General features: G+C 41.3%; 1 long non-coding RNA gene across 1 annotated transcript in view; it reads right to left on the minus strand.

Moving 5' to 3' along the window:
* The window catches only part of LOC122560824, a 77,631-nt gene extending 74,830 nt beyond the window's left edge, over nucleotides 1–2,801 (minus strand). Inside the window, exon 1 of the long non-coding RNA XR_006314823.1 lies at nucleotides 2,708–2,801. This is a non-coding gene — a long non-coding RNA (uncharacterized LOC122560824). The remainder of the gene's footprint in view (nucleotides 1–2,707) is intronic.
* Nucleotides 2,802–22,322: the final 19,521 nt, after the last annotated feature.

Raw genomic sequence — 22,322 nt, forward strand, 5'->3', positions numbered from 1 at the left:
ACTATCCTCTCTACCTGCGACTCCACTTTCATGAGCGAGATATTAGTGCGATGATTGACCTCAGGATTAAAAGGCTGAATGGCCTACACTTGCTTCAACTTCTTATGTCCTTATGCTGATTGAGTGATTAAATCTTGGCCCATGTTGTGAACTCCTCTGTTCTTCTTTGAAATACTGTAAATGAGAATATTTCAATGCATCCAGCCTATTGCATGCTTACAACTAATTCAAGGAGAGCTCCAGATCCTCAGTGCATCACACCAACATAGCTTTCTCAGCAGGTTAATTTCATGAGAAAATTCCTGACAGCAAAATGACCAAGACATGTGTAGGTGCAAAGGGGAGGCAGAAAAAATTGCAAGGGCAGATCTTGGGATTTGGGATTTGAAATTTAGAGTCATAGAGACATAGAACTGTATAGCATGGAAACAGACCCTTCAGTTCAACTCGTCCATGCTGACCAGATATCCTAAATTAATCTGGTTGTATTTGTCAGCATTTGGCCCATATCCCTCTAACCCCTTCCTATTCATATATCCATCCAAATGCCTTTTAAATGTTGTAATTGTACCATCCTCCACCACTTCCTCTGACAGCTTATTCCATTCACGCACCATCCTCTGTGTGAAAAGGTTGCTAGTAGGTCCCTTTTAAATATTTCCCCTCTCACCTTAAATCAATGATTTCTAATTCTGAACTCCCCCACCCCAGGGAAAAGACCTTGACTATTTACTCCTATCTATGCCATTCATGATTTTATAAATCTCTCTAAGGTCACCCCTCAATCTCCGATGATCCAGGCAAAATAGCCACAGCCTATTCAGCCTCTCTCTATAGGTCAAACCCTCCAATCCTGGAAACATCCTTGTAAGTCTTTTCTGAACCTTGCAAATTTCACAACACCATTCCTATAGCAGGGAGACCAGAATTGCATGCAGTATTCTAAACGTGGCCTAACCAATATCCTATACAACCACAACATGACCTCCCAACTCCTATACTCAATGCACTGATCAATAAAGGCAAATATACCTAAATGCCTTCTTCGCTATCCTATCTACCAGTGATTCCACTTTCAAGGAACTATAAACCTGCATTCTAAGGTCTCTTTGTTCAGCAATACTCCCCATTAAGTGTCTTAGTCCTGCCTTGATTTGCCTTTCCAAAATGCAGCACCTCACATTTATCTAAATTAAACTTCATCCATCCACTCTCGGCCCATTGACCCATCTGATCAAGATCCCATTATACTCTGAGGTAAACTTGGTTTGCTGTCCACTACAGCTCCTATGTTGAACTTACTAACTGGACCTCCTATATTCACATCCAAATCATTTACATCAATGATGAAAATCATTTATATAAATGACAAAAATCTTGCTCTCTTTCTTTGTGCATGTTTCTCACCGACCTGTTTGCCAGGGATACACTCTCACAGAGAATATACAAGAACTTCATTTTAAATTCTAGTCAGTGTTACAAGTAATGTGTTATTGGAGGGTAGGTGGGGGGGAGGAAGTATGTGTAATTCCTGAGGTCAATCATTGCACTAACAGCTCACGTATCTCAAAGCAAAATACTGGGGATGGTGGAAATCTGAAATAAAACCAGAAAATGCTGGAAATTCCCAACATCTGGAAAGAAGGGAAGTATTAACATTTCAAATCTTGATGAAATGGGTGGATAAACAACAAAAGGGAAGGGTTGATACAGGCAGAAGGTGAAAGATATTAAATGAGAAAACAGCCAGAAGTTGGTTACAGGACAACCTAAGAAATAAATTAATTCCCTCTATCACCAACACGCAGTAGTGTCAATTATCCACAAGAAGGTCTGCAACAACTCACCATGGCTCCTCAACAGTAAAACGGAGGATTAGGAAGGTCTTAAAAACCAAAAAAGGTTAACAATAAGATAATTAAAAAGGAGAAAATAAGATTTAAGCTTAGCTAGCAAGTAATATAAAAGTGGACAGTAAGAGCTTATTTAATTATACAGAAAGGAAGAGAGGGACCTAAATGAACATTGGCACCTTAAAGAATGAGTTAGATAATAATAATGAGGAACCACGAAATGGCAGAGAAGTTGAACAAACATTTTGCATCTGTCTTCACTGTAGTGGACATTACTAGCAATGCAAAAATACTAAATAATCAAGAGTCAAAAGTGAAGGAGAAAACAAATACCACAAATATCTATGGACAAAACATTCTAGGGAAATAAATGAGCCTAGAGGCTGAAAGGTGCCCTGGACCTGATGGGTAGCATCCATGGATATTGATGAAAGAAGGTACAGAAATAGAAGATGCACCAGCAGTAATTTTCCAAAAATCCTTAGATTCTGGATTCATTCTAGAGGCCCTGAAAACTGCAATGGTAGCGTTGTTAATAATAATCAAGGATCAAGGTGTAAGGCAGGAAAGTAGAGTTGAGGATTATCAGATCAGCCATGATCTCATTGAATGGCAGAGCAGACATGATGGGCCAAATGGCATACTTCCACTCTTACATCTTAAGACAGCACCTTCCAGACCCATACCTTATACCAACTAGGAGGTCAATGCCAGCAGATACAAAGGAGTATTACCAACTGCAAGTTCCCCTCCAAGTCATATACCATCCAGACTTGGAAATATATATCATTCCTTCACTGTCACTTGGTCAAAATCCTAGAGCTCTCTCCATAACCCATTGTGAGTGTACCTACAGCAACTGGATTACAGCAATTCATGAAGGCAGCTCATCACCATCTTCTCACAGGAAACTATGGATGGAGAATAAATGCTGACCCATTCAGGGAAACCCACTTCCTGTAAAATAGATATCATAAAATTAACAAAAAAGGGTCCTAAAGAGGAGTAAATGGCAAAACAATTAATAGCTGCCATCTGAAAGCAAACAGGGGAAAACCAAGATTAAGGTCAACTCATGAAAGAGAAAGGGACAGAATGAGGCAACAGAGATTATGATTTTACATCACCTTGCTTAACTTGCCTGTTTTGAAAAAGCCATTAAACATCAGCTCAGATCCAACATAGCCTCCAAAGCTCCCCTGCCCATTTCCTTTTGCCACCCTTCAGGAGAGTGACTGCGACCTGAGTCAGGCCTCTCCTTGAGATGCACTTAGTCCTGGATATTTTCTTTCATTGGATGAGTTTTTCCCACAGAAGCTCTTGGCCAATCATTTGTTTGTTTTGAGCTTGGTGCTCTCCTCTGGCAAGCATTGGATTCCAAGCAACTGGAATCAAAATCAGTGTGACTCAGGTAGTGACTGATCCCATGTTTCAGAACCTCACAGAGCCTCAGCAGCAAAATGTCGTTTATCTTTATTAGCCTCGCTATCTTTCATATGTGTTTCTATCTCACGTAATTTGAATTGAGTGGGGTACCGGACACAGAAGGGATGCTTTAGTTATCAGTTGCTGTATCTGCTAGTTAGTCACTGATCATGCCAACAGGTGCAGTTGTGGTTACCTGACAGCGATCCATTTCTGAAAGCAGATGTTCACCAGGGAGGTAAGTCCAGAATGGTGTTAACTGATTCAAAGTGACCTTTAGTCAATCTCCCCAACAGAGTTGGTAACCAGTCAAGGCCTCAACATGAACAACTCTGCTTCCTTCCTTGACTGCACAGGGAGCAACAACAGTCAAATTCCCAGACATGTAGCTACTATTTTACACCCCTTCCCTATATTGCAAGAATGCAATCAGCCCTTCGTCAGCTGTCTGCCATATGTGGCTGCACCTCAGTCAGTGAGCTGTGTGGGCAGCTCTATCACAATAGAGCACACACAAACCCAGTGTTTTAATATATCATGCCTCATATAGATTACAATATCTATCTTTCTCCTAATCCACCAGACCAGTATGGCTCAGAGATTCACTGTAAGTAAATATGCGTTTCATTACAACAGGCTGTTCTTTGGTTCAGTTTGACAGTGAATTGCAGCTTAGATTTTCCCTGTCGAAACAAATTATGACATTGTAAGTTCCTTTGCAGTATTTCAGATCTCAAGGGTCATGATGAAGCCACAGTTAAAAAATTCTTAATGAAATTCAATAAATTTATAAATTGTCAGTAACCCAAGTCTTCTATTTCAATTCCTCTTTCTCACTTGTTCTACCTGAGAGGACAAACAGACAGTTTATTTGGTTTGAAATTGACTGCCCTGCTCTTGAGTTATTTCTAGTGGCCTGTCCTTTCAGTCCAGAAATGAATTACATGTGAAGCTCTAATGGAATTAGGAGAAACTTTCAAGAAAATACTGCACATACCTGTCCATTGAATGATTCTTCATGTATGATTTGAATGACATTAACATGGAACGTAATAAAGTATTTTCCCTGGCAGAATTTGTCACCAGAAAGTTTATTTGTAATACATTAGTTTTCCAAAAATGCTTGAATTTTGAAATTCTCATCTTTGTTTTCACATTCACCCATAGCCTTACTCCTCATTATTTCTTCAACTTCCTTCAGGCCCAAAATCCTGAGGTATCTGTTCTTCTGCAGTTGTAGCCATTTCTCTTCCTTTAAAGAGTTCCTTCACCAAGCTTTAGGTCACCTTATGTTGCTAGATGTTAACTGTACATTCTTTGTGAAGTGCCTTGGGACATTTTCCCACATTTACAGTTGCTCTAAGAATGGAGAAAGTGAGGACTGCAGATGCTGGAGATCAGAGTCGAGAGTGTGGTGCTGGAAAAGCACAGCAGGTCAGGCAGCATTCGAAGAGCAGGAGAGTCGACGTTTCATGCATAAGCTCTTCATCAGGAATGTGGCGGGTGGGGGCGCGGCCAAGGGGGCTAAGAGAAGATAGCTAGGAATGTGACAGGTAGATGAAGATGATGGGTGATGATGATAGGTCGGAGCAGAAGGTGGAGCAGATAGATGGGAAGGAAGATGAACAGATAGGACTGTTCAAGAGGGCGGTGCCGAGTTGGAAGGTTGGATCTGGGATAAGGTGTGGGGAGGGGAAATGAGGAAATGGATGAAATCCACATCGATCCCATGTGGTTGGAGGGCTCCAAGGCATTCTTCCTTTAGTCGTTGGGTGGCTCAGATTTCCCAAGGCAGAAGATAAGGTGTTCTTCCTCCAATTGTCAGGTGGTTAGGATTTTGACTGGAGAAAGAACACCTCATTTTCCACCTTTGAGCCCTCTAACCACACAGAATCAATACCAATTTCACCCGTTTCTTCATCTCCCTTCCCCCAACCTAATCCAAGATCCAGCCCTCCAACTTGGCACCACCCTCTTGACCTGTCCTACCTGTCTATCTTCCTTCCCATGTATCCACTCCACCCTCCTCTTTGACCTATCACGATCACCAAGCTCCCCACCTTCATCTGCCCACCTATCGCACTCCCAGCTACCTTTATCCCCAGTCACAACCCCCTCTCATTTATCTCTCAGTCCCAGTCCCCTTGGACACCCCCTTCCCACCTGCTCCACACCCACCCCCAAACATTCCTGATGAAGAGCTAATGCTCAAACTGTCAACTCTCCTGCTCCTCAGATGCTGCCTGACCGGCTGTGCTTTTTCCGCGTCACACACATTTTGACACTTTCTGAATAGAGGTTGGTGTTTTGTGACACAGCTCAATGTATGTTGCACAGTGAAGAATGGTGTTGACGATTCATAAATATTGATAAACAGAAACCAAGATATTTGACTTGTAAAACCAATGGGAGATCATTTATTTGATTCCTGTTTTGCAATTGGTTTATTTGTCTTAAGAGTGACCTGATATGATAAGCCGTGATGAGCAGAGTGGCCCTGGGAGATGATCACATTCTTTCTCAGCTGCAGTTTGTTCAAAACCCACAGAGCGGATGGTAGAAGTCTTGTACTTGGATGGCATTTTTCAAAAGAGTTCAGAATGAGAAATCTCTACACTCTGTAGGCTTTAGTAAGGCTTTTCTTTCTCAACAGTAACATCGTGATGGTTAAAGGAAGGAAAGCTTTGAAGTATTTGTCATTTGTAAAAAAAATCTCCTTTTTCACATTTTTGCTTCATTAAAAATGTTCTACATTTTCTACAGTAACAATGGAAAGGGTTTAGAATGACAGCATTTGGCTTACTGCCTGAAGTCAAAATATGGCATTGACTAAGGGTCAGTTATTTACCTGCACTGCGTGGATACTTTATAATCCTCCCATATTACTGGTCTAATAAAGAATTGGATTTTCACAAGTCTATAATAAACTGAATGGAACAATCATCCACCTCACAATATACATTCTATTCTGTCCTAACAAGCTTGAAAGCATTGGCCTTGATTTTAAAAACTTGCACCTAATATTGCTTCTTCAATAGAAATAAGTCATGAGCCTGGAATCTTTTTATGAATAAGGTTAAAAATCACACAACACCAGGTTATAGTCCAACAGGTTTATTTGGAAGCACTAGCTTTCGGAGCGCTGCTCCTTCATCAGGTGGTTGTGAAGTAGGACCATAAGAAACAGAATTTATAGCAAAAGGTCTCAGTGATACAATGATACATTAAACAAACCTAGATTGCTAAGTCTTTCATCTTTTAGAATGGATTTGCTGGTTTCAGTTCTTTAATATATAAATCCATGAACTTCTTTTAAGTCACATTCTGAAGATAATTTAAGGTTTTATAACAAAAGATGACATCTCAGCTCAGACAATGCCTTAAAGGTGTGAGTGAGCTGAAAAATGTGTTGCTGGAAAAGCGCAGCAGGTCAGGCAGCATCCAAGGAGCAGGAGAATCAATGTTTCGGGCATAAGCCCTTCTTCAGAACAAAGTTTCCTGAAAAAGGGCTTATGCCCGAAACGTCGATTCTCCTGCTCCTTGGATGCTGCCTGACCTGCTGCGTTTTTCCAGCAACACATTTTTCAGCTCTGATCTCCAGCATCTGCAGTACTCACTTTCTCCTAGGTGTGAGTGAGACTAATCTTAAGTCAGACTGGTTCTATTTCCCAAGTGGAATTTACAAATATTATATGGATTCACTGTCTGCATTGACTGCTTGCAGGTTCTGCATTTTTTGAGCTAAATAGAATGTATCTGCAAATATAATTCTGCAAATACAAATTCACCCCATAAACATATACGTGTGTGCGTGTGCAGGAGAGAGAGAGACAGAGCAAGTGTGTGCATGTGAATGTGTGTGAGTAAGTTTGAGTGCACGTGAGAGAGTGTGTGTTTGCCTGTGTGCAAGCTTGGTAAAGTGTGTGTGTGAGTGTGATAGGGTATAAGCCCGTGAGAGGGTGTGTGTATGGGTATGGGTGTGGGGGGTGTATGTATGTGCGTATAAGAGAGAGCTTGTATATGAGAGAGAGTTTGCATGAGTGTGTGAGTATGTAAGAGTTTGTGCTTGTGTATGTGTGAGAGTGTATAGTGCAATGGGGTCACCTGTAGTGTGACATGAACCCAAGGTCTCGGTTGAGACCATCCCCATTGGCTATCAGCCTCTGCTCAGCCACTTTGTGTTGTTGCCAGTTGTGAAGTCGGCCTTGGAGGATGGTCACCCAAAGGTCCAAGGCCGAATGGCCCTGACTGCTGAAGTGTTCCCTGATGGTGTCCACCTAACAATCACTGGGCAGGAATGTTCCCTCCCAGTCAGAGGTGGTATGAGATCAACTGCAGAACTTCAGCAATATTTAGTTCCTATATTTAAGTCAATTTTTCACTTCTTGCTTTTACATTTCCATCAATAATTCCAATGTCAAAATTCTACTAACAGTTAAAACTTCAAATTCACACCTTTTAGGTAACTGATACTCACGCTTACAGTGTTCAATTAAAATCACTGTACTTTCTTCATTATCTGGGGCAGCTAGTTGGCAGCTGCTGTTCAGTATAAGAAAAAAAATCTTAAGATATTTTTGACATATGACTAAGGAAAAGAAAGGTGCCTTACATATGTGACTTTCAAAGGAATAGAGGAGCAGACACCTTGCTGTGTAAATATGCAAGTCAAGTATATAAGAACACAGAAAAGATAAAAGGGACATTGAGTATAAACACGCAGCAGATGTGACACTAACCAACAACCTGGCCTGGACTTCCCATGCAGATGCAATGGTCAAGTAGGCACAGCAATACGTCTTCTTTCTCAGACAACTCAGGAAGTTTAATCTGTCCTAAAGACCTTCGCCACCATTGAAAGCATAATGTCCGGGTGCACAACAGTTTGGTATAGCAACTGCTCTGCCCAGGGCCACAAGAAACTACAGAACATGGTGTGCACAGCCCAGACCCTCATGGAAGCCAACCTCCCATCCATGGACTTCATTTACACTTCTCATTGCCGCAGAAAGGTTGGCAACATCATCAAAGACCCCTCCCACCCCGGTAATGGTCTCCTCTCACCTCTTCCGTCAGGCCGAAGATACAGAAGCTTGAACACCCACCAGTAGGTTCAGCTTCTGCCTGGCCACTATTAGACTGATGAATGGACTGCCTAATTTCAAATAATGCTTACTAATGTTGATCCTGCCTGGCACGTCCTGTGCAACGTAACAATGTGCAGGATGGTCACCTCCTGTAGTCTATGACTCTAAGAAATGGCCTGTTTCTGAGCTGTAAAATTCCATAATCCTGCAAAATTCCTTCATGTTTCTGGCTTCCTGTTTTCCATCAAATGGTAAGGTGAAGGTAAATTTTCATCAATAATTTATTTTCTTTGTTCATTTTTATGAGATGCCCACATTACTTACAAGGACATTTCTTGTCCATTCCTAATCGTCCTTGAACTGAGGGACTTACTAGGCCACTTCCATGGGGCAGTTAAGAGTCAACCACATTGTTGTGGGTCTGGAGTCACATTTCGGCCATGCCAGGTTAGAATAGCAGCTTTCCTTCCCTAAAGGACATGAGTGAACCAGATGGGTGGCTTTTCCCCCAGCATTCAATGATAAATTCAAGATCGCCATCATTGAAGCCAGATTTCAATTGCAGATTTATTCACTGAATTTGAATACCATCAGCTGCTGTGCAGGGATTTGAACCCATATCCTCCAATCATTAATTCGCCTAGGCCTCTAGATAGCTACGTAGCACGACATGCTGGATTGTGAAGAGAAGATTTCACAATGATTTATATCTCTAATAAAAGGATTTAGATGAAGAATTGCCAGGGTACCCACATTGAATACATGGCTTGACATGCATTATGGTAGTGCAGTAAATCACTAGAGGCTGAGCATTAGTGGTGAAAGTGAGGACTGCAGATGCTGGAGGTTAGAGTGGTAGTAGAAAAGCACATCCTGATGCAGGGCTTTTGCCCGAAACATCGATTTTCCTGCTCCTCGGATGCTGCCTGACCTGCTGTGCTTTTCCAGCACCACTCTAATCTTGAAGCTAAGCATTAGTGATCCACTGGAAGTATTGCATGCCTCTCCAGAGTGAAACCTGAACAGTATACGCTCAGTCAGAATTAAAATTGAACCCTTTCCACCTTGCCTGTCTCGGCAATATCCTAGCATCTCTTGACAGAACAAGATCACTAACGCATATGTGTGCCTAGGAGCTTGTTAATTCCATCAGTATACTTCACTGCTCATCATTTATCTGTGCTGGCTGAACCATGTTTAGCAGATACATGCTGGTTGCATGCCAAACTATTTTTCAAATAGTCAAATTGTCACTGGACCACAACCTCCTAGGTATCTATCCTTTGGCTACAAGGATGTTTGTATGTGAAGGTGATTAGATTGACGCTGACAAGTGGCAGACAGTCACTGACAGCCATGATATCTGGCCTGTTTGGAAGGAACGAGGAGAAGTGAAAATCTCAGCTGGCCAAGAAGAGAACCCAGAGAAAACAGAGGTCTACCTCAACAGGAGAGACCGTCCTGCCAGCGTGAGATCCCCTTAGCAACATCGGGAGATAGATGCTTAATACAGAGTTGCCCACCATAGCATGAACCATCTACAAAATGGAAGGCTAACACAGGTCATGTACTGAAAGCTAGATTAATATAAATGGTGAACATGGTGTGTGACATTTCAATATAATCTGAGCATACATCAGAGCAATAGTGCTTGTGTGATGATGCTATAGCTTTAAGGAATGTGTTTTGTCCTGGTTTCTTTTAGAGAGAGACTGGGGGTCAGGCGCAGAGCAGGCTATGAAAAAATAAAGCACTCATGATGCCTTGGGGGGGTTATAAAAGTTGGAACAATAGAAGCAGCCTGAATAAGTGTGGTTAAACTCGCACAGAGCCAGGATCTTTGGTTTAGCTTTCAGCGGTTACTGTTGGGGTCTTGAAAAAGTGATTTTTGCTTTAAATCCGGCAGGTTGACCAATCAAATTGCATCTAGAATTCAACATCTTAAATTTAAAATAAGAATATGTTAGGGTCTAGACAAGCTTCTGAACATTTTGAGTGGGGTTTGGTCCGATCCATAACACTTCTAATTGTGTTTGAGTATCGTTCAATTTTCGGTGCACTGTGAGATGCATAGTGTTCCTCCTTGCCTTCTTAAATGGATTCAGAAAAACCTTAAAGTTTATGCGTTGTGATGTGGTTCCAGATGAAGTTTATCACTGTGTTTTGCAACTATGTCTTAGCAAACCCATTAGCTGAAGTACAAAAGGAATACTAAATGATGTCCTGCCAAGCAGCATGTAAAATAGGCTACAATGTTCCAGAAAATTAAAATTGCAGCCAATAGAGCAAAGCAAGAACTTTGAATTTATTCCGATTATACAAGTATTTTGTCTGGTATTCTGCATATTGTGGAAAGGTAATTACTGCCTTTACTGTAGCACAGAAAGAATTCAGGTGAAGAACCAGAAAATTTGCCTTGTTTGTATTGCATAATCATTGACTCAAACAGCCCAGAGTGGAAAAATTCAAACCTTAGTCATGAAATTCGGCAGTTCTCCTTGAGTCTGAAACTCGTTCCAGATACTCTCTTTGATTAGTCACTCTGGGCATCATGCATCGAAATAAATACGAAACTCTCTGGTCCTTCTACCCTAATAAAGCTATTGATTCAGAGACTGGCAGAAGAATATGAAGTGAGAACACAAGAACTGTTAAGGGTTCAACTGGTACTTGATATAAGGCACACTCAGGCCAGATGCTCACCACTCAACAGCTGGACTTTCCAACAATAAATGCATGACTCTGTTCCTTTTAAAGTCAGATGATGGAGCCTGTGACAATCCACTCCTGATTTCAACAAAAATCTGTTAGTTATTACGAATTGCAAACTTTTTAAAATTTAAACATCAAAGGGCCTACACTGGCAGATCTTTCCTGCTCACTACACTTGATCGCTCCCCTCTATGTATTTAGGTTGGATACACTTGCCTGTGCTCAATGTTAAAGGTGCCAATAAAACAGTATGGCAGCAATTAAATGGATTCCACACCTTTTTCTCAATGTACAAATCAGAGAACTGTTCAACCAAGGTGATTCTACAATCTCTTTCTGCTTCAATTATTCCCACCCACCAACAAATCTTTCTCCCACATCCCACCCTCACTCTGTTTCGTTTTCTTTTCGTTTCTAAGTCTTCTTTTGCTGTTCTTCTTTCATCTCTGTTCTTCCTTGTTTCTTTTCATTATTTATCTACCCCTGAGTTAGGAAGCTATGGATTCAAGTTCCATTTCAGCATAACATGGAGGTCGGCATTGCAGTGCAGTGGAATGCAAATGATGCACTATTCAAGGTGACAGCTTTCAGGTTGGATGTTGAGCCCACTCAGGTGACGCTATTTCAAAGAAGTGTAGAGGGAGTTGTCCCCAGAATCCTGGGCTGATACTTATCCGTCAGTCAACCTCTGAGGTGGGAATGAAAAGAAACGCAAAAGACAGATCTGCTCAGTTTTGCATTGGGGATTCATCGTATTCATTGCAGTTCTGTCAGTAATCTAGGCTCAAGTCCAACTCCGTGGCATAAAAACAAGAATACAGCTTGACACTCCAGTGCAGTAGACCATAAGACCATAAGCAACTGTCTGTGTGGAGTTTGCGCATTCTCCCTGTGTCTGCGTGGGTTTCCTCCGGGTGCTCCGGTTTCCTCCCAAAAGATGTACTGGTCAGGTGAATTGGCCATGCTAAATTGCCCGTAGTGTTAGGCGAAGGGGTAAATGTAGGGGAATGGGTCTGGGTGGGTTGCTCTCCGGAAGGTAGGTGTGGACTTGTTGGGCCGAAGGGCCTGTTTCCACACTTTAGGGAATCTAATCTAATCTAAAAAGAAATAGGAGCAGAAATTAGGCCATTTGGCCCATCGAGTTGGTTCCACTATTCAATCCAAACCCATTTTTCTGCTTTCTCCCCATAACCTTTGATCTCCTTGGCAATCAAGAACTTACTCATCTCTATTTTAAATATATTCAATGATCTGGCCTTCTGTGGCAATGAATTCCACAGATTCATCACACTCTGCCTAAAGACGTTTCTCCTTATCTCCTTTCTATATTCTAGTCCTCTTGAGATGAATGACAACATTGTATTTGCCTTCCTGACTACTGACTCAAGCTGCAAGTTTACCTTAAGAGAAACCTGGACTAAGACTGAGAGAATGCTGCACTAATGGAGATGCTGTCTTTCCAATGAGATGCTAAGCTGATCTACCATCTCGGGTGGATGTAAAAAAGATCGCAAGGCAATTGTTCAAAGAGGAGAAAGCTTGTAATGTGGTTCATTTGTTCTTGCTAGAACTGATATACATTCCTATGCATGGGGTTCATTCTGTGACAACAAAAGAACTATGTTTGAGCTATCTGCCTGTTGTGAATTACCAGGGAGCTTGGGAGCTTACAACTGCCCATTGCTCTCTCCATGGCAATGCCTCAGTCAATCAGAGTTGACTTGGCCACCAGTCAGCAGTTTTTCTACTGTAAGGAAAGTGATTTCAGGAGGATAGGCTCAGTGACTGTGCAAAATCATGACAACTTAATGTGGAAGAAAGAAGTGACTTCATCCACTTTGGTAGGAGGGACTGATGTGCAGAGTATTTCTTAAATGGTGAGAAGGTTGGAAAGTGTAGATACACAAAGATGCTTGGGTGTCAATGATAATGGAAGTTGTCATGCAGATGCAGCAAGCTATCAGGAAGGCTGAGGGAATATTAGCCTTTATTGCAAGAGGACATAAGTATAGGAGATTGATTAGACTGCACAGGAAAACCTGTGTGCTGTTTTGATCGCCCTACCTCAGAAAAGTTAAAAATCACATAACACCAGGTTATAGTCCAACAGCTTTATTTGGAGACACTAGCTGTCAGAGCACTGCTCCTGATGAAGGTGTAGAGCTCCAATAGCTAGTGTCTCCAAATAAACCTGTTGGACTCTAACCTGTTGTTGTGTGATTTTTGTACATCCCAGTCCAACACCGGCACCTCCAAATTATACCTCAGAAAAGATATTATTGCCAGAGAGGTTGTGGTAAAGACAATTGGTAAAGATATTGAATGCACTCTGATTTCGTACCAAACATCTGTTACTTTGTTGAGTTGAAACAAATGTAGCGCATTTACATTGAGTTGAATTGAATATCCTTTTATGTATTTGAAAAGCACAGGGCCCTGTGTATATGACTCACTAAGTGTCCAAAATGACATGTGATTCTGCAATTGGAGAACATTTTCTGCATAATCCTGATTGCATGAGAAATTACACTGACAAAAAATGTAGTGTTACCAATAAGGCTCACAGAATGGCACATTTGCATGCACTGGAAGCTGTTATATTTTAGTTGTAGGTTGCAGGATAAATAATGGCCAAGACCCCAGGAAAATGGCCTTGCTTTTCTTCTCAATACTGCTGCTGAATGTTTTAGATCTCCCTGAAAATGGTGACAGGGTTTCAACTTAATATTTCATCTGAAATTCCAGGCCGGAGAGTGAGTCATTGGTTTCTGCTGCTCGTGTCAGCATAGAAGGGGTTGGGTAAAACTATATAATCACAGTTTCCATATATACCATCACAGATTGCATACCCTTGGAAGAATTTGTGCATGAAAATTGAAAGAATGATAATTTTTTTAAACAGTATTGGAGGCTACAGATTACACCTAGATTTCTGCACTGTGAATCATTTGATTCGTGACTTAAACCTTAAAAAATACATAGTTTGGTCTGAAAAATAAAATATGATATTTTTTTCCCTGTCCAAAATGGGTAGATGTAGTAATTGCCCTCTGGCAATAGAAAACCACCAAGATTGAAACTAATCATTAGGCCTGGGCTCAGTTAACATGTTGCAGCAGAGAATTAAATCTCAGGTTTCAGCTCCATTTGTAAAAAAATCAGGCTGGTGCTTAACTGCATATGAACTGAAAGAAGAGTTTGAGAGAAGACTACAACACTAACACAGACAATGGGTAGAAGAGAATTAGTCTTGATTCAGCAGCTTGCCAACATCCAACATTTGGTAAAATAGTATCAATCATAAAATGATACTTAATTCATTTCAGATCATTCTTCCCTCAGAAGGTTGATGGTTTAAGCTCAGCTTCAGTGTTTCAGAACATGATCCAGGTTCTGTCTTTCAGGTGTGACACTAATCGAAGGCTTGCCTCCCTATTTTGGTGGGCCTTGGGGATATTAAAAGATTCTGTGGTACCATTCCAAGAAGAACTGGAGATCTTTTCTGATATCCTAGGCATTGTTCTTCCCTCAGCCAATAGCACCATAGATTAGCTGGTGATTCTTCTCATTGTTGTTTATGGGGTTCTGTTCTAAACCATATCACAGCCTTGATTTAGGCAGGGCTGTGAGGAAGCGGCAAGATATTTCCTCTTGCTATCAGGGCAATGTTGATGAGTGAGGCTGCACATAGCTCTCACAAAGCATACATCCATGGTCGTGGTATTTGTGAGGGGTGGGACATTAAAGTGTAAAAGCTGTCCTATGGCCGGGGTTGTATCTGACGCAGAGGTAAATGTTTATAGTTCATAAAAGTCAATTATTAAAATTCCAAATAATTCCTTAAATATTATTCAATTGTCTTACAAATGGGTCTTCATCTGGTATAAAGCCTAGAGTGTGGCTTCTCTCTGTTTCCATTGCATTCACTTCTATTCACAATTTCTGCAGAAAACACAGGGTTACGAGACAAGTGGCACTACACATTTGCCAGATAATGATCATCACCAACATGGGCAGAGTCAACAACCCCTTCCATGACATTCACCTTCCATGACATAACCATTGCTGAGTCCTTCAGCATCAGTATCTTGGAGCTTAATGTTAACCCAGCTTAACTAGACTTTATCTCAGGCCAATAATTACAAGAGCAAGCAGTAGTCCATTTCCTTCTCAAGGATTTCAGCCAGCCACTGGCTGGTTCTTAGCTAGCACAATGGAAGTTGGCTATTGTTGGAGGCCAATCAGAGGTTCCACTCAGGGTAGTGTCTGAGGCCCAAAAATATTCAGCTGCATCACTAATGACCTCTCTCCCCATCACTATGTCAGAAGGGGAGATGTTTGTCGACTAGCTCCATTAACATTTTCTCAGATACTGAAACAGTCTATGTCCAAATACTGCAAGATCTGGACAACATTTCTGCCTGGGCTGTTAAGTGGAAAATAGTATTCATTCCACTCAATTCGTGGATAATGACCATCTCCAAGAATGAGTCTAACTATCTCCCCTTCAGAGTCAGTGGTATTACAATTACTGAATCTTCTCGCAACATCCTGGGGACCATCACTGACCAGAAATTGAACCAGGTCCAACCATATGAATACCGTGACTACAAGAAGCTGAATAGGTAAAGACTTACTTTGTTACTTCCCAAAGTCAGTCTATCACCTGTAAAGCAGAGGTCAGGAGTGTGATGGAGACAAAGTCCAGTCTTCACATTCAGAATACCGTTCATTATGTTGTGTGGTACTATCACCATCAAATGCTACAGGGGACAGACTTCAAGCAGAGTTAGTAACTTGGGACTGAGCATCCAGAGGCACTGAATAGTGTAAAATCATATTCCAGCATAATCTATAACTGCATTGCCCAGCATATCCTCCACTCCACCATTACCATCAAATCAGGGATCAACCCTCATTCAATGCAAGGTGCCAGCAGCATGTGGCAAACCTAAAAATAAGTTGTCAATCTGGTGAAGCTACGAAGCTGAACTACTTGCATGCCAAACAGCATAAGCAGCAAGGGATAGACAGAGCAAAGCAATGCCGCAACCAACAGATCAGATCTAAGTTCTGCAGTCCTGCTACTGACAGTGATAAATGGTGGTGGACAACTAAACAACTCACTGGAAGATGATAGGGGAGGGCAGCACATCAGTTCAAAAATAAAGCTGAAGCATTCACAACCACCTTCAGACAGAAATGCCAAGTGGGTGGAAGTTATATTCGTTGTAGGTCAGTCATCTCAGTTCTAGGATATTACTGATCCTTCAGTGTTGCTGGATCAAACTCCAGCAATTTCCTCTCTTACAGCATTAGGGATTTACCTAAACCCAATGGTTTGCAGTGCTTCAAGAATGCAGCCCACCACTATCCTCTCAAGCACAACTAGCGACTGGCAATAAATGTTTGCCGAGGTAACGATGCTCACAGCCTTTGAATGAGTAACAAAAGAATTAACCTGCACATCTTCTATTAGATCTGATTGGACAATCCTTGCAAGCCAGGAATTTGAGATGAATCCATTCCCAGACCTGCATGGAGAAATGGTGGCAAGTGGAAGACTAATACATTCAGCTGTCAGCAATCTATTCAACACAGTGTACTCCGCCAACCAGCATAATGAGATGTAAAGATCCAGTTTCACCAAGCAGTTGGTGGATTTCGGTTTTCACATTTCAGATAGCATTTCAGTCATTGTAACCCTTATGGCACTCCCTGCATCTTGCTCATCCTGAGCTGGGGAATGGGAAAGGATCAACAATGCAGCCTCAACCATCTAAACTTTCCAATTGTACACGATAACCTCTTCCTGTGAAAAAGCAGTAAGGAGGACCCTGTAAGTGACCTGTCATTTCTAGGTTTTGTCCCTTGGATATGGGATGGCCATACACCATGTTTATCATATCCATTGACCCCTATGCATCTTCCTTTCATTCTGCTGGTGAATGGGATCGTAACATTTTTCAGAGGCACCATATATGTTTTAGAATATCTGTGTGGAAAAAGACATATGATTTTTAAACATGGACGACTTTAGATTCAGCACCAGCAGTGAGAGGCTGTTAAAGACTCTCACAACATAAAGGCATGTTTAAATGTTCTGTGATTTTTGGCATTCATGAGTGTGCAGTATATGTGGTTAATATTTGAAAATAATTAATAACAAGACATACTGTAAATATGTGAGTTATCAGACTCCAGAAATGAGGTAGGTATGTCCTTCATTACACATACAATAAACAACCGTGGCCACTTTCTTCTTGAAAGTATATGTCTGGGTTTTGGTGTAAATTTATAATAAGACCACTTCAAACCTTACCAACCCTTTTGAGGTCCTGAAGCTACTTCCTGCATTTCCATACCAAAATAAAACATGCAAGAAGGTTCCAATGTTTGTTTTTACTTGTTCACCTTATTGCAAAGCAGCTGAGATTTATGATCTTCTGCGGGCAATATTGTTGAGACTGTTGAGGTACAGAACAGTTTGTACTTTGAAAACTGAGATACAACTCAGTGTTTGGAAGTTTAACTGTGGCCTGGCTCTAACTCCCCCTCCTCTTACAAGCAAGGGCAGCTTTGTAATTTCCAGAAGCTCTCAGTGTTGGCACTGCTCAGCACTGTGTGAGGACCCCACGATATGATCTTCATAGCATCTGGTTTCCCTTTTAATTTAGACAGAACTCCGAGCTGTTCTGCAGGAGTGTGTGGTACCTTCTCAGAGGAACAGCTTGGTTGGAACCCCAACAAAATATAAACAACATTCAGCAAAGGAAAAGGCCTTGAACTAAGAAACCTTCTGATTAAATTTAACATCAAATGCCATTTGGTGAAATTCCAAAGTTCGTTGTGATTGCAGGCCATCGGGAGGCTGCAAAGAGATATGAATAGAGTCATACAGTCATACAGCACGAAACTGACCCTGCGGTCCAACCAGTCCATGCTGACCATAATCCCAAACTAAACTAGTCCCACCTGCCTGCCCTTGGCTCATATCCCTCCAAACCTTTCTTATTCATGTATTTATTCAAATGTCTTTTAAACATTGTAACTGTACCTGTATCCACCACTTGCTCTGGAAGTTCATTCCACACACGAACCACTCTCTGTGTAAAACAATTGCCCTTCATGTCTTTATTAAATCTTTCTCCTCTCACCTTAAAAGATATGACCCCAGTCTTGAAATTCCCTACTCTAGAGAAAAGACACCTGCCATTCATTTATCTACACTCTTCATGATTTTATAAACATCTTTAAGTCACCCCTCAGCCTCTACTCAGAATGTTGCACCTTTTTGGAAATTTGTATCCTAAAGGGTTGTGATTGCACCATCGTTGAATGTGTTTAAGACTGGGATCGACGGATTTTTGATCTCTCAAGGAATGAAGGGATATGGGGACCAGACAGGAAAGTGGATTTGAAGTCTATGTTCAGTCATGATCAGATTGAATGGTGGAACAGTCTGAATGGGCCGAGTGGTCTACTCCTGTTCTTATGCTCTTATGGTCCTGTTTTAACATGTGCATATAAATTTATGTGAGCCCAAATACTGCCCATGAAAGAACTATATTAATCCATCAATCTCTGTTCTCATGCACAATTAATTCATCACTGACATTTTTGCAGATTTGTAGGATTTCTCCCTGAAGGCTATTCCCTCCACACAACTCCCTTCAAACAGAGATGTCTCCATGACTACATCAGAACCTCTGCTACCATGAGATGCATTTGCTTTGAAAATATATGCCAACATTTGTGCTTCTTTCTCAAAGTCAAATACTGTCACTTGCCTATCAGTTTTTCTCAATCGTGTATTAAAAGAGATATTTTTCTCCACATATAGATATTGCAGTCATTGCTTCCCAGTTTATCACTTGCCTTTTTTTCTGTACCACCATTCTACATTGCACAACTGAAAATCTGTTGCATAATGTAGAAAGTAACAATTCCAACAATTAAATAAAACCACATAAAACAAAATATTTGACAACAGAACAACAACAACTATAGCCAAACCATAAAGGAAATTGCAACAGTCCTTTGTGAAAAGATGAGTTACTTCTGAACTCTTTGATCTTTACTTACCAGTCCCTATGGCTGATCTAAGACTACCTGTTAAAAACTCGACAGATGAGAAGACAGTAGAATGAGGGGTCACTAAAGACCCATGTGCTGTAAAGTAAGTTCCTCCCATGTCTGAGAAATCACTGAACAATTCAGAGGTTTCTGGTAAGGTTACATGAAAATTGGATGATCACAATTCCTTTGCTGGACCTGTCTGACTTGTATTTGGCTCAAAGTTGATACCTATTTTAAGTTCCAACTTGGAGCTGGCAAAGCTTTTTGGGCGTCAACCTTGGCTCAGTCTCAGCATTCATGCATCTGAGTCAGAAGGCTGTGAGTTGAAGCTCACATAATGCAGTTACCCCGAGTCAAAAGGCTGTCAATTGAGTTCCACCCTAGAAACAGTTCTGCATTTTGCAATGCCAACTACTGCCAACTTGTGATTGGGGTAATTTTCTGTCACCGAGCAAGTCTTAATGAGAAGGGGCTTTTCTCTTACCAAGATGCATGAGAGCAATCAGGTACAAGTTACAATTAAGATTGCCATTGTCACTAGGACCATGGGAAGACCTAGGATATAGGTCTGCACTCTACAAGATCCACAGCTACTCTGCTATTTCCCCACCCAAATCCTTCTGACATCCTCAGATTAGGTAGAGCTTAATGCACGGTCTAACATTAATCTTTTCAAACAATTACTTTAGACAAAATCTCACCCCAGTTTTTTCCCCCCATTATTAACATTTATACATTCATATATAAAATTATACTTACCACTGCCACATCTCCCCCAAGCCTCCAGTTACACAGATTCAGGTGGTCTGAAGATTCATGATTCTTCCTGAATATATTCTCTTCAAACGTGGAAGATTGGCAGTCCTTTAGCTTGAGGACTGTGTTTGGTCCTTTTCTTGACCCTGCATGGTCTGTAAAGTCTCTTACCACTGACAGGTCTTCTATCGCTTAGATTTACTGAATATCTTTTTCAGAGGATATAACCCTGCTGAATCCAATTGTTACCCCATAACATCATCTTGGTGACTGTTAATGTCCTGACTTTCCTTCATTGCTGCTGTACTGAAACATTAATTTTTATGATTGTGAGATCCTAGATTGCCAAGAGAAGCAATTTCTTCTTGTCCGTGTCGGGAACTTGTGGGAAGTTGAATGTGCCAGCTAAGTGCTACGCGCCCCCCCGTGAAGTTCTGTGCAGCCTATTTCCAATCTGTGTCAGCAATTCTTTGCTCTCAGTCTCTGTTGAAGCATATAAACTCTTTACTTTGACTCATAGATTAAGTTGAACATCTTTGTTTGCTCTCTGTGGTTGTTTTATTTGTGAACCCAACATGTTTATACTATCAGTCATGCCACCTCAGGATTGCTGCTGACTGACGTCTGTCATTTGGTACTACTTTGAAAATAATAGATTTTGTGCACAACGGCATTGATTAGGCCACATTTGGAATACTGCATTCAATTCTGATCTCCCTGCTACAGGAAGGATATCGTAAAGCTTGAAAGGGTTCAGAAAAGATTTCCAAGGACGTTGGAGGTTGGAGGTTTTGAGCTATCGGGAGAGACTGAATAGAAGTGACCTTATAGAAGTTTATAAAAGCATGAGGGGCATGGATAGGGTGAACAGCCAAGGTCTTTTCCTCAGGATAGCGGAGTCCAAAACTAGAAAGCATAGGTTTAAGGTGAAAAGGTAAAGATTTAAAATGGATCTATAGGGCAACTTTTTCACACAGAGGGTGGTGCATGAGCTGCCAGAGGAAGTGGTGGAGGCTGGTACGATTACAACATTTAAAAGACATCTGGATGGGTATATGAGTAGGAAGGGTTTGGAGGGATATGGGCCAAATGCTGGAAAATGGGACTAGATTAATTGAAGATATTTGGTCGGCATGGACGAGTTGAACTGAAGGGTTTGTTTCTGTGCTGTACATCTCTATGACTCTATGATTCTAAGTGGCTAGAATGAAAGTCAATGCCACTACCTTCTGTCAGCAAGGCAAGTGTGCAAGTCATTCAGCAATGGCAGATACCATCTTCTCAGGGGCAATTTCAGAGCAGGCTGGCATGGTCTGGTGTTATGATGTCCTCTGCTGGTCCTGAGACAAGACCATGTCCCACTTTTGCACCACCCCATCCAGCAGGAGTTCCAGGTATTCCTTTGTCTGCTACTTCTGGGACAAATGTTAGAAAAATTGCAGGGTAGCTCTGGATTCCCAGTACTCAGCTTGGCTGCACAATTTCAGGATATCCTGGGAACAGTGAGTTGTTTCAAATATGGTGAGCAGGAGAATTGGGCTAGAATTGTGCAAGGTGTGGTAGGTAGATAACGAGACATCATTTGATAAGATACGGTAAAAGATCTTTCTAGGCCTCGTGGTGAGAAATCCTCTGTGAAACCCAACAAAATTGACAAAAAACATGGTTCAGGTTAATGGTTTTTGTGCTTGTCTAAAAATGGAATAATGATTTAATCAAATGAGAAATACATAAAGCTTGTAACACTTTTGTGCAGCTCTAGAATAGAATATGATGATCATAACAATGAACACCCTTATGCTAACACTCCAGTAAACAATATGATATAGGCAATGCACATGCAGTGCACACTTTCTAGTCCTGCAGTATTTCATAGACTCATTAGTATTTGACATTCATTTTTTTATTTCCTTTCATTTCTTTTACAATTTTCTCTAAGTTTCATTTGATTTTTTTTTCCTGGAGACTACAGATAATAAAGTTGCTACAGTCCTACCAGACCAAAGGGCCAGATGATTGGGAGGTGGTGTATCCTGAGGGTCACCAGGCCTAGGCGAGGGGTGAGGTTGAGAAGGCGAGTCCTTCACAGGAACCTCAACCAGTGCAGGAATTGAACCCACGCTGTTGGCATCAGTTCACTGGCCATCCAGCCAACTGACCTAACCAACCCCCCCAAAGACCATGGATAAGTGAAGTTGTGTACAAAATATTTCGTGTGGATTTGTGAATGGCAAAATCATGAATGAAGGGACTTTACTTGTGTGCATGTAGTTCTGGGCACAAGCACAACTATCCTGAAAGGGTTAAGAAAGATTGAGATTCCAATTCTGTGGAGAATCTCATTAAGCTGTGGAAACAATTCATCTGGCTACAGCGCGAATGAGTGTGCAAATAACAGAAGTAGTGAAGC

Source organism: Chiloscyllium plagiosum, chromosome 21 (genome assembly GCF_004010195.1).
Source record: "Chiloscyllium plagiosum isolate BGI_BamShark_2017 chromosome 21, ASM401019v2, whole genome shotgun sequence".
In the NCBI taxonomy this organism is placed as follows: domain Eukaryota; kingdom Metazoa; phylum Chordata; class Chondrichthyes; order Orectolobiformes; family Hemiscylliidae; genus Chiloscyllium; species Chiloscyllium plagiosum.